Genomic DNA, 10,413 nt, shown 5'->3' with positions numbered 1-10,413 from the left:
ACAACTGGATTTAAATTTAAATTGTCTTCCTAAGAACGTGCAAAAGAAGTATAAACCTGAAAACTTTTCATGTCTTGGTGAATGAAATTTAGCCTTTATAATACCACTAATTTGTTAGGGGATGTTACCTACTTTTAAAAATGTTATTCTGCACTTTAGAAATCAGGACACCAATTAATTAATGCAACCTTGATACTACTCTTCATCAAATAAATTTTATCTAATTATAGTAGTTTACTACAAACTTTTCCCCAGGGACTTTCAGACTGTGGTATTGCTAGGTGTGCTGAGTTAATTAAGGATGCATGTTTCTAATTCAGCCATTCAGGAGTATTTTAGAACCTAACTCTCACAGAATTTCTTATCTCTGTTGTTTTAATTTCTGTTGTCATGAAGTTAATTCTGGAAATTACTTAATAACCAATAAAGAGAATCTGATATTAGAATTGGCTTGCAAAAATTGGACAAAAGAAAGAGAATCCACAATTAGGAGGTGAAGAAAAAGGCAGACTAGGAAAGCAAAACAACAGACTTCAAAAAGGTATATTTGACTAAATTCAGATAGTGCATCCCAAAAATTTCATGGGAATTTGATGAGAGGGAAGGTTAACCTAAGAAGAATGGCTGTCACTCAGAAAGGATTAATAGGAAAGACAGATGCAGAAACAATCAGCCAGAACACAGAGGCAGCTTGCCTCCCTGTCATTTCATCACTGCCCTCAAATTCAAGAGGAAAAAGAAATGAAAAAGAGGTCATGTTCATAGTTACAGGAAAAGAAGAATGAGCTTGAGCAATTACAGATCCAAAAGACTAAGGCATAAAAGAAGATGTCAAAATAACAAGAAATTTGGCTTTAAACAGCCTTAGTAAGAGAAGAACCAGGCAAGAGGAAGGCCTCTGCTTCACTTGCAGAACAGCTTGGTGTGGAGAAGGCCAAAACACCCATTTCTTTCTTTTGCTTTTGCTTAAAATGTTCAACGATGAGCAGGTCTGTAATAATTAATATAAGTCCAAAAATTATAAGATTTCAGACCAGGTGAAGGATGAGATAAGGAGGTTTTGGAAGGTAAAATTCTTATATGTTTGATGTTTCAGCATGGCTGATAAATTGTTCAGAATAATATTTAAAGACAGGCTGAAGCAACCTCAGGAGAACATATAGGAAAAGAACAAAAGAACTGGAGAGGACATAGGGAATAATGGGCCTTACTAACAGCAATTGAAAAGCTAACGCTAAGTATTTGGGTGCTGAAAAAAAATTTTGTTACTTGCCAAACCATATGTCAAGAGCAAATTATGTAATTTCAACATTTTCTTCTTCAAAAGGACAACTGTTGTTACAGTTCAGGAAGGAGTAATATGTCATTTGTCCTGACTTTAATAGAGACTTTTGGCACTCCTTTTCCAAGTTCCTACAGGTGTATTAAGGAGGATGGAACTAGAAGAAAAGAACAAGCAAAAGTGTAATCCTCCATGATTCATTGTCAAAATGGAAGGACTAATTTTTCTCCAAGGTTGTCACTAAGGTTAAATTAATCTTGCTACTTGATATAAGAATGATTTTTGTTTTCCATGCTCACATGGAATGGCCCAAGAAATAATGAGCTTAAGTTTTAGAAAGATTAATTTTATACATTAGAAGAAACATTTCTAATTTTGTCACCAAGAGCAGGAAACACCTTCAGAGTCTGTGTCACTGGAGATCTGTAATAACACTTAAAACAAACAAAATCCCTGAATTGTTTAGATTGCAAGGGACCTAGAAGAGCATCTGGTTCCAGCACCCCAGTCATAGGCAGGGACACCTTCCTCTAGAGCTAGGTTGCTCAAAGTCTCATCTGTCCAACCTGGCCTTGAAGAATTCCAGAGGTGGGGCATGCACAACTTCTCTGGGCAATCTGTCCTGGTACCTCACCACTATCACAGCAAAGAATGTCTTGCTTATAGCTGATCTAAACCTTCCCTCTTTCAGACTGAAGCCACTACATTTGTCAGGGATGGACAATTGTAGTTGACCCTGACTCTTCTCTCCCTTCCTTTTTGCTGTGATTAGAAGCATTCAAAGGAAAAAAAAAAAAAAAAAAAAAAAAAAAAAAAAAAAAAAGATTGTAAATGCAATAAAAATAATTTTTCCTAACTCTAGAAACAGAAGAACCCTCCCCTTAATTCATGGAGTTATGCACTTGCACAGCTTTGAAAATCAAAGCCTCTATCATATCAAGTATCTGTGATGTATGTGAAGATCACTATTCAACTGTAACTTTCATCTTTGTTTCCAGCAGCTGCAATCATAATTAAATACCAGTATTGCTATTGTGGTTCATGTTAAAGCTTCTTGCTTTGCTGTGGCATAGCTGAGACACCTATTAGTCTCTGGTGATGTTAATTAAACAATGAACATTGATGGCAGAGAATTTGTTGTGGAAGAAAAACAGCTATATAGAAATGCAGGTATTTATCAAGAGAAGTAGTAGCAACATGGAGAAAATATCTCCAATGAGTGAATATAACAAAAGAGAACTTCAGCAGATCCAGTTATTAAAAAGAAATGTCACTGTTGCTTCCTGAGACTCAGCCCTGCTGCCTGCTGGGATGAAGGGCTCTGCTCCAGCAACGCCCCCAAATCTTTGCATGTCCTGATATGAACAGCCATAAAAGTGGCAGGATGAAAATTGCTGAGCAAAATAAAATGTTCTGCTGAAAAATACTGACAGAGACAAACCTGCCAGCCTGGAACTGTGATACAGGGTACTAGGCTTGGGAAAGAGAAACATGCTAGACCCCAAAATAATAAGCTGTAACAGCAACTTATTGTCTGAAAAACTGGAAACAGTTTGGGAAAATAAAATTATTCTAAAGGAACAGCAAACAGCATCATCTATGGGTTGCTACATGTGCAAAAATGGAAATTCACAGCATCTATTCACTGCCTGAAATGGTGAAATCCCACACCCCCTTATGCCTCCATGATCTAAATGGCATTTTCACCCAAAGTGAAGCCATTCTCTCTGAGTACTTCTTATGCATCATTTCTTTTTCTTTCCTATACAGCTTAAATCCCACAGAAAGCTTCAGTGAGCACTTGGATGCTCACCAGGGATGTCTGGCTGACTCCAGGCTCAGATCATCTCCAAAGTGAGAATTTTGCATAATTATTTTACTGTATTCCCTTTGGGCACAGTTTTGGGGGATTGTCCTACCACCTCTGGGATGGTTGGGTAGCCCTCTGGGTTCAGTTTGTCTCTCCTTTGGGATGGTTTGGTCCCCTCTGAAATCTGCCTAATTCACTTGATACTGGCCAGTATTGTATACTCATAGAAATAATCTATTGTAACCTATTCACTAATTATGTTTGTAATAGCCTGTAATATCATATACCCCCTTTGTTGCTACTACACAATTGGCTGCTCATATTATCTGCCATACTAATTAATGATTGATACTATGTTATTGATTGCTTACCATCAGTTTTATTGCTTGATATATGTGTATCATCATTTTATTAATCATATCCAGTTTCTATTGTTGGTTTTTGTGCTATTAGTGTTAACCTGTAATAAGGTAGAGAAATTTAGAGGATAAAAATCTCCACTTCCTTGTGCATTATGGAGTCCCAGAAACCACAGTCATGATCCCTACCCACCCACAAGCCAGGTAGCCCATTAGTTTGTGACGTGTTCCCAGGCATGTGCTTAGTTTCCCTAAGCATGCTCCATGGTGCCATTGGGAATACAAGCAAACCTACAGGTTAGAATGTGACAAAATGTTTTGCTGGATGTACGTGAAGCTGTAAAAATCAGTAACATCCCACTAGGCTCACATAGGAGGTTCAAGAAAGGGACAACACAGCTGCATTAGTCAGGTGGCTTGTTACCCACTGAAGATGTTTGAGAAGAGGCTGCTCTCTCCACTCAGGTCTTGTGGTGTTGCAGGATTCAGCTGTTGAGAACTGAGCTACTCACAAGGCCAGAAGCAGTGGGTGATCTGAGCACTTGTCCCCCCAGAAGTTGAAGAAAAAAGGACTGTTTACCAGAACCACCTCCTCCTCTCTGGCACAGTGCTGGTTTGTCACTGTTGGAAGTGGAGGCTCAGGGATGTAAAGCATTTTGGTGGTAATGAGAAGAAAATATTTGACACAATGTCTCCTAGCTTAGCCTTGAAAAAAGCAAATTGATGGGTACAAGTTAAATAAGTATTTATCAAGTAAAAGTTAAAAAATTTAAACTTCATCATACATTAATTTGTAATTTAGCTTTTCCAAACCAACTTTTTGTTCTTTCTGTATGTGGGTAATGGCTAGGCTATTAATATGTGTAATACAGTTGTCTTGAATTTGGTAGATGTAATGGTTTGAAAGCAAAACCAGTGGGAGACTCCAAGTCAGAAATACAACTTTAATAGGAAAAAAAAAAAAAAAGAGAAAAATAAAATACATGCAATAGTACAAAAGAAAAACCACTGACAGAGTCAGAATACAGCCTGACACACTGCTATTTAGGGTGGTGGTAGCAGTCTGGATGAAGTGATCTTGTTGAAGGAGTGATCCTGTGGAAAGGTCTGATAGCTCTTGTACTCCAGAAACCAGTGAGTAAGGACTGCCTTGGTGCTCCAAATCTCAGTTTTTATCTAGGTAGGAAAGGCTTGGCTCCTCCCCCTGGGTGCAGCATCTCCCAATGGGATGATGTAATTTTATTATCAGTCATGCAGTAGGATTCAATGGCCCATTAATGGAAGATACCTTCCTGGAGGAAGGGTGGGTCATGGGAAAGATGAAGAACATTGTCCCACCTGGTTTTTAACAGATGGCCCATTAGCAGAGGATATCTCCCACAGAGATAAGAATCAGTGCCCCACCTGGTTTCAGCAGGTGGTGATAAAGACACACTTTTAGGCACATCTTTACATTGTAACCTAGGACAGTAGATTCTACCGTTGCTCCTGAATGTGGCAGCATGAAGTCAGTAGAGTAACACATTGAACTACCTTGCACATCTAGATTTCCTCCCCTGCCTTTGCTCACCTAATCAGTTCAAATTGCATCAACTACAAGCTGGTTTAACATGACAAAGTACCTGCTGTATTTCTCTTCAGGCCCACCTACATACCTGCTGTGAATGTGTTTGCTTTAACAAGCCAGTGAACTGAGAGCCAAAATTAAACCAAACCAAGCAAATTCTGTTGCATGGATCTTCTGTTTATCCAAAAATCTTCCTTCTAGCAGAAAGATATTGCAAATTGCCCTTTCTATCATTAGCTTGCAAGATCTGTGCCACCATAAGACAGCCCCCCAGCCCCCTCTTTCATGCCCTTTTCAAAACTAATTTCATACTGCCAATAGTGTTGCCATTTGAGTTCATTAAGTTCATGCTGTCTCTGAAGTCATTGATAGAAGCCATTGCAATAAGCAGAGTGGGAGCTGAATTATAGTTCCTGAACTGCATTTGGAAATGATAGGGATGAATTTTCACAGACTGTAATGGAAGAGTCACACATCTGAGACACTGCCTCCGTGTGTCATCATGCATATGTTGAAAGATATGAAGCAAGTGGGGAGGAAAAAAGCCTTCAAATGAAACAAAATTTTAATGAGCATGCTCAGGTAAAGATGAACAGAGAAAAAAATCTGTCCTCTTTTATTCGATTTGCTGTTTACATTATCTCAATAGGTGTAATTTGATTCTGGGGTTTTTTATTGTAACTGATGCTACTTTTAGAAAATCATTAGTCTCTTTATAGGTTAAACTGTAACTGAGGTTTTCCCACTTTCTTATCTTCTGTTCCATCTTCTGTGCAGATGGTGCCTTTTCTTGTGAAAGTTCAGCCAATTAAATAGCTTTTAATATTTGTGGAAAAACTGACTGATTTCTGTTTTTCCTAGATGTTCTGCTAAAATAAAATTATTTTTTTAAGAGATGCAAATATCTGTTTTCCAGAAAGCTCAGTCTCAAAGTTTTACTATGGATTACATCAGATCCTCAGGGCTCTGGGTAGGTACAGACCCTTCTGGACCAGAGCCATGTTTGGAGTTGGAAGTAACTGCATTTAGTGCTCATTTCAAATAAATCAAAAGATGTACTTTTGTGGTCTTGTAAAATTTTTTTCCTTCACTTCTTTAAGTTGTGTGATTCTAAAAGGGAAGAGAGGAGAGTATCCTGTTCTAAAGGACTCCAGTGAAGAACCTATTTACCTGAGAGAGGAAATAGGGTTGTGATTTCTCTCTCTGCTTCCCATCCTTTGACTATTTTGTCCATAATTCTTTCATTTAAATTAAAAACAAAAACAAAACTGAAAAAACCCCAAAACCCTAGACAATCAACTCTCTAATCTGGATTAACCAGGAGAATAATCCACTTGACTTCAGTTGAGATGCACTGAAGATTACAATGAAAACTTTGGGAAGAAGAAATAAACACTAGTAATAGAATCTGCTGAACTGGAGGAAATAACTGAATATAGAGCTGGGGTGGCATTTCCTAAAATCTCAAGTATTAGTCTTAACAGTCGGCAGGTACAACTGGCAGAAAGAAATGCTTCTGACTAATAACTTCTAGCTAATTACTACTAGTTATTAATTTCCTATGATATTTAAATAAAAGATAGGAGAAGTTAACTGAACTGGAATGTGTACTGTGGAAAACAGCACATATTTTCTCTACTAATTGATTAATCTGACTGAATAGCAGTGTTTTTCAGTGTCAGACACACAAATGACTGTTGATGGGAATCATTATGTCCAGGTTTGCACTTCCTTTCAGTGGAAACTGCTATTAACATCTAAGTGCCTGTAGAAGAAAAGCTTTTTTACCTCCCTCTGCTATGACAGTTTGTCATTATGAATTCCATTTCAACACAGCGACCTGAATAAGGTGCACAGATGAAGTGGGGTACAATTTACTTTTACACAGCTAATACATTGCTAATTACAACTAAATAAATATTGAAACAGGAATTTCTAATAACATTAACCATTACTCTCTTTTAAATGTGTTTTTCTGGAGGACTGTCAAGAACTGTAACCACAATTTCAAGTATAATGAAGCAGAAATAAAGGGTGTTTTTATTGTTTTTAGCTTTCAGTAGTGAGGTGATTGTTTGCCCACAGCAGGCCTTTGCAAACATCCAGTAAAGTAGAGTTTTATGCCATTAATAATAAAAAAAGTCATCCTGATGAACTTCTACACCTGAATTTGTTTTAATTCTGGAGGAACTATAGAAAACCGAAAATACCTACAGAGGTTTTCTACATACCTCTATAGATGCCATCATACCTGTTTGTCACGAGAACTGGAAAATAATGATTTTTCTAAAACTAGAAACCTTCCCTGCAAGTACTAATATAAGGTGGTACCAAACAAGGACATCCTGTCCCTGCTGCTGTTGGCCTATTCTGGCCAAGCCCCTCTCCTACCTTCCCCAAGATTTCTCACTGCAGCAATCCCCAGGTCAACATATCTCAGCTGGGTCCCTATTTCTGCTGCTATTAGTCCTTGGCCAAGAACCCAAGTGCCAAAAACAGCATTAGGAGCCTTTCTCTTGTCCAAAGGGAAATTTGCACCTGAGGAAGGAAGGACAGTGTAGCAGTCTTGCAACACCATAGGGAAGTCAAAGTAGAAAAAAGATATACCATGCTGAGTAACTTATTTCAATTCACCCTGACCTGTATTAAAGGGCATTGCAGACATTACAGGACATCTCTCTCCTTTCACTACTTGTCTTTAGAAAGCAGAGTACCCTGGGGCCTCCCCAAGAGCCTGTGGAGATGTGTCTGGCAGCACACACTTATGCTGGGCATGTTCTGTGTGGTGTGCCCTGGCAGGGCATCTGCAGATGTGTTACAGGGAGGGCAGGAAAGCCTTGTCCAGAGAAACTCTTTTCCTGGGAGGCAGTACCTCTCAACAGCCACACTGAGATAAAGAGTGACCCTTTTGTCAGTAAAGCATTGGCACTTGACCTCTAGGCCACTGCCTTTGTAGGCAAGGTCAGAAATACAAATAAACTTTTTACAGGATGCAGCACAGAGACCCGTGAAACCTTGAAATAAGCAGATGGAACCAGAAATAAGCAGGTTACCTGTCCATGCTTGAGCAGATCCTGAAAAATATAGTCTGAATATACTATTGTACAGGGACAATGCAGACACAGCTACTGTAGTTCCTCCACATTATCAAAACATGTTTGGAGGCAAAATATAGAGCTTGTGTTTGGAAAACAAAACTGTTGTATCTCAAAACTCATAAAGAGCTGCTTATTTTTGTCTGGGTTTGTTGTCCCAGGGCTGTATCTGCACACAGATTAATACACGCGTGTCCAGAAGATTATCTGGTAGGCTTAAAGAAAGGCTTTAAAAAAGCCATGTCCTAATTTATGACAGCAAAAATACAGAGGAATACTACAACCTTAAATGTAGCATAATCCAATGACTTGTATGGTTTTTATCTTTTTTTAGAATTCAGAATTGTGATCTTTTGTGCTCAATACCACAATCTTCAACATACATTGAAAAGGAGAGAACATTAATCCTGCTGGCACTGTTTCACACTCCATCTCAAGTCAAGGAAAAACAGAGCTAAAATCCTCCAAAAATTTTGGCATAATTCTTCTGAATAGCTCTCAGTTATTGTATCCAACAACAACTACGGGGAGCAGAAGGAGGGTGGAAGGGAGGCGTGGGCAGGGGAATGCTCTCTAGATAAAGGAACCCAGGGCCTCCCGGCGTTTCCCTGGCTGCGGCTGCCATCTAGCGTTGTGCCGGGAGCGGCGAGGGGCGCGGCTCTGCGGCTGGAGCATCTTCCCGACCCGCCTCCGCCTGCGTCCGCGGGCAGGATAAAACTGCGCGGAGCCGCCTCTGCTGGGACAGCAGCAGCGGAAAATGCAACCCAGACAACTGAGGAAGAGCATCTATGGGATGATTCTCAAGTATTTCCATTACTACCTCTTCTAAAGAAAGTGATTCACATGGTTGTAAACTTAGTCTCTGCTGAGCTAAGGAGAGAACAAAATGTAAATCTTTATCTTCCACTGCATGAAAAGGGGAGGCTGGCTTACCTATTGCTGTGGCACAGCCATTGCTATTGTATTTTCTTCCTCTTTTGCTCCCACTTTAATGGGAGTACAGAAGGCCCAATTCCCAGCCAAAGCAACATTTGTGTAGAGAGAATCACCTCAGTGTAAAAGTCATCCCAACTGGGATTGTGCAAACCAAGAGTGAGCATGACACAGTGTATGTAGGCAATGTACCAGTCATCAAGAGAGGCTACAAGCTTGTGGAACAGGATGTGCAGTTACCATTATTTTTACCATCTTAATAGCTTGAATTGTGCTAGAAATTTAGTTGTGCTTTGCTTTGGGAGAGAGCATTCCATTCTTTAATCCATTCTCCTCCTCAAACAGGCGGGAGTTTGTAGCTCTTTCATGCAGTGCCATAATGTGCTTTCGGCTGAGCGCAGTCCTCCAATTTGTTTGTTCCAGATGCTGCACATAGCTTTGAAGTGTGTCAGATTTTCTTTGCCCCGTTGTTTTAGCAGGCAGACAGTAGATAGGGAGCACAGAGGACATTTCAGAAGCTCCTGTGGATCTTTAAGAAGCTGCAGATCTTTGTGTGAAGATTGTGCAAACTGGAGAGCGATGTGACAGACTACATTCACTGTTGCTCTTGGTGCTGGACAAGCAGCAATCCAGAGATGAAATTGATTTTTACCATTCTGGAGATCTGGCTGACACTCTTGAGGTGTCACATTATGGATATCCTGGTGATCCTTGGCATTTGTGCAAAAAAAAGCAGCCATGCCAGCTGCTGTAGATCCAAAACCAATGTGCTGTTGGAGAGTAGCCTGCCAGCACTTTAGCAACAGGATCAGACTTGTGAAGGAAGTAATTACCTCCCTCACAGGTAATGAATAGAATTGAATCAGCAGCTGGCTTTGGGACGATGGGAAGAACCTCAGGAAAAGAAAGAAGGGTTCCTTATTTAAAATGTTTCATTACCAAGGCCACAGGATGATATTTTATATCTAGTCAGAATGCCTAGCTCCCACAGACACTACACTAAGCAAAATTAAACCACAGCTTTAGGTCACAGATATATGAGGGATAGTCCATATTCCATAAGGGGCGGGTGGGCAGAGGAGGGATTTTCTGCCAGGCTATTTTAGAGGGCTGGGCAAGAGCCTGAAGCCTTTTGTGACTTTGGCAATGTTTCATGCTGAGAAAAGCTCTGCAGGATTGCATCTACTGGAATACTCTGCTTTGCAGCTAGAGAAAAGCTCTGCAGGCCGTCACAGGAAACAATCACAAATTATCAGCAAATCAATAAATGGAGAGGGCCAGTGATGGATGATTGCCTGGGCAGTAGACAAAGGCCACCTCCCCTGCTGCATACACAGCTGTGCTAGAAGTCACTATTACCTATTCTG

The sequence above is a fragment of the Oenanthe melanoleuca genome, chromosome 2 (assembly GCF_029582105.1).
Source record: "Oenanthe melanoleuca isolate GR-GAL-2019-014 chromosome 2, OMel1.0, whole genome shotgun sequence".
Lineage (NCBI taxonomy): Eukaryota > Metazoa > Chordata > Aves > Passeriformes > Muscicapidae > Oenanthe > Oenanthe melanoleuca.
Note: the sequence above shows the minus strand (reverse complement) of the source record.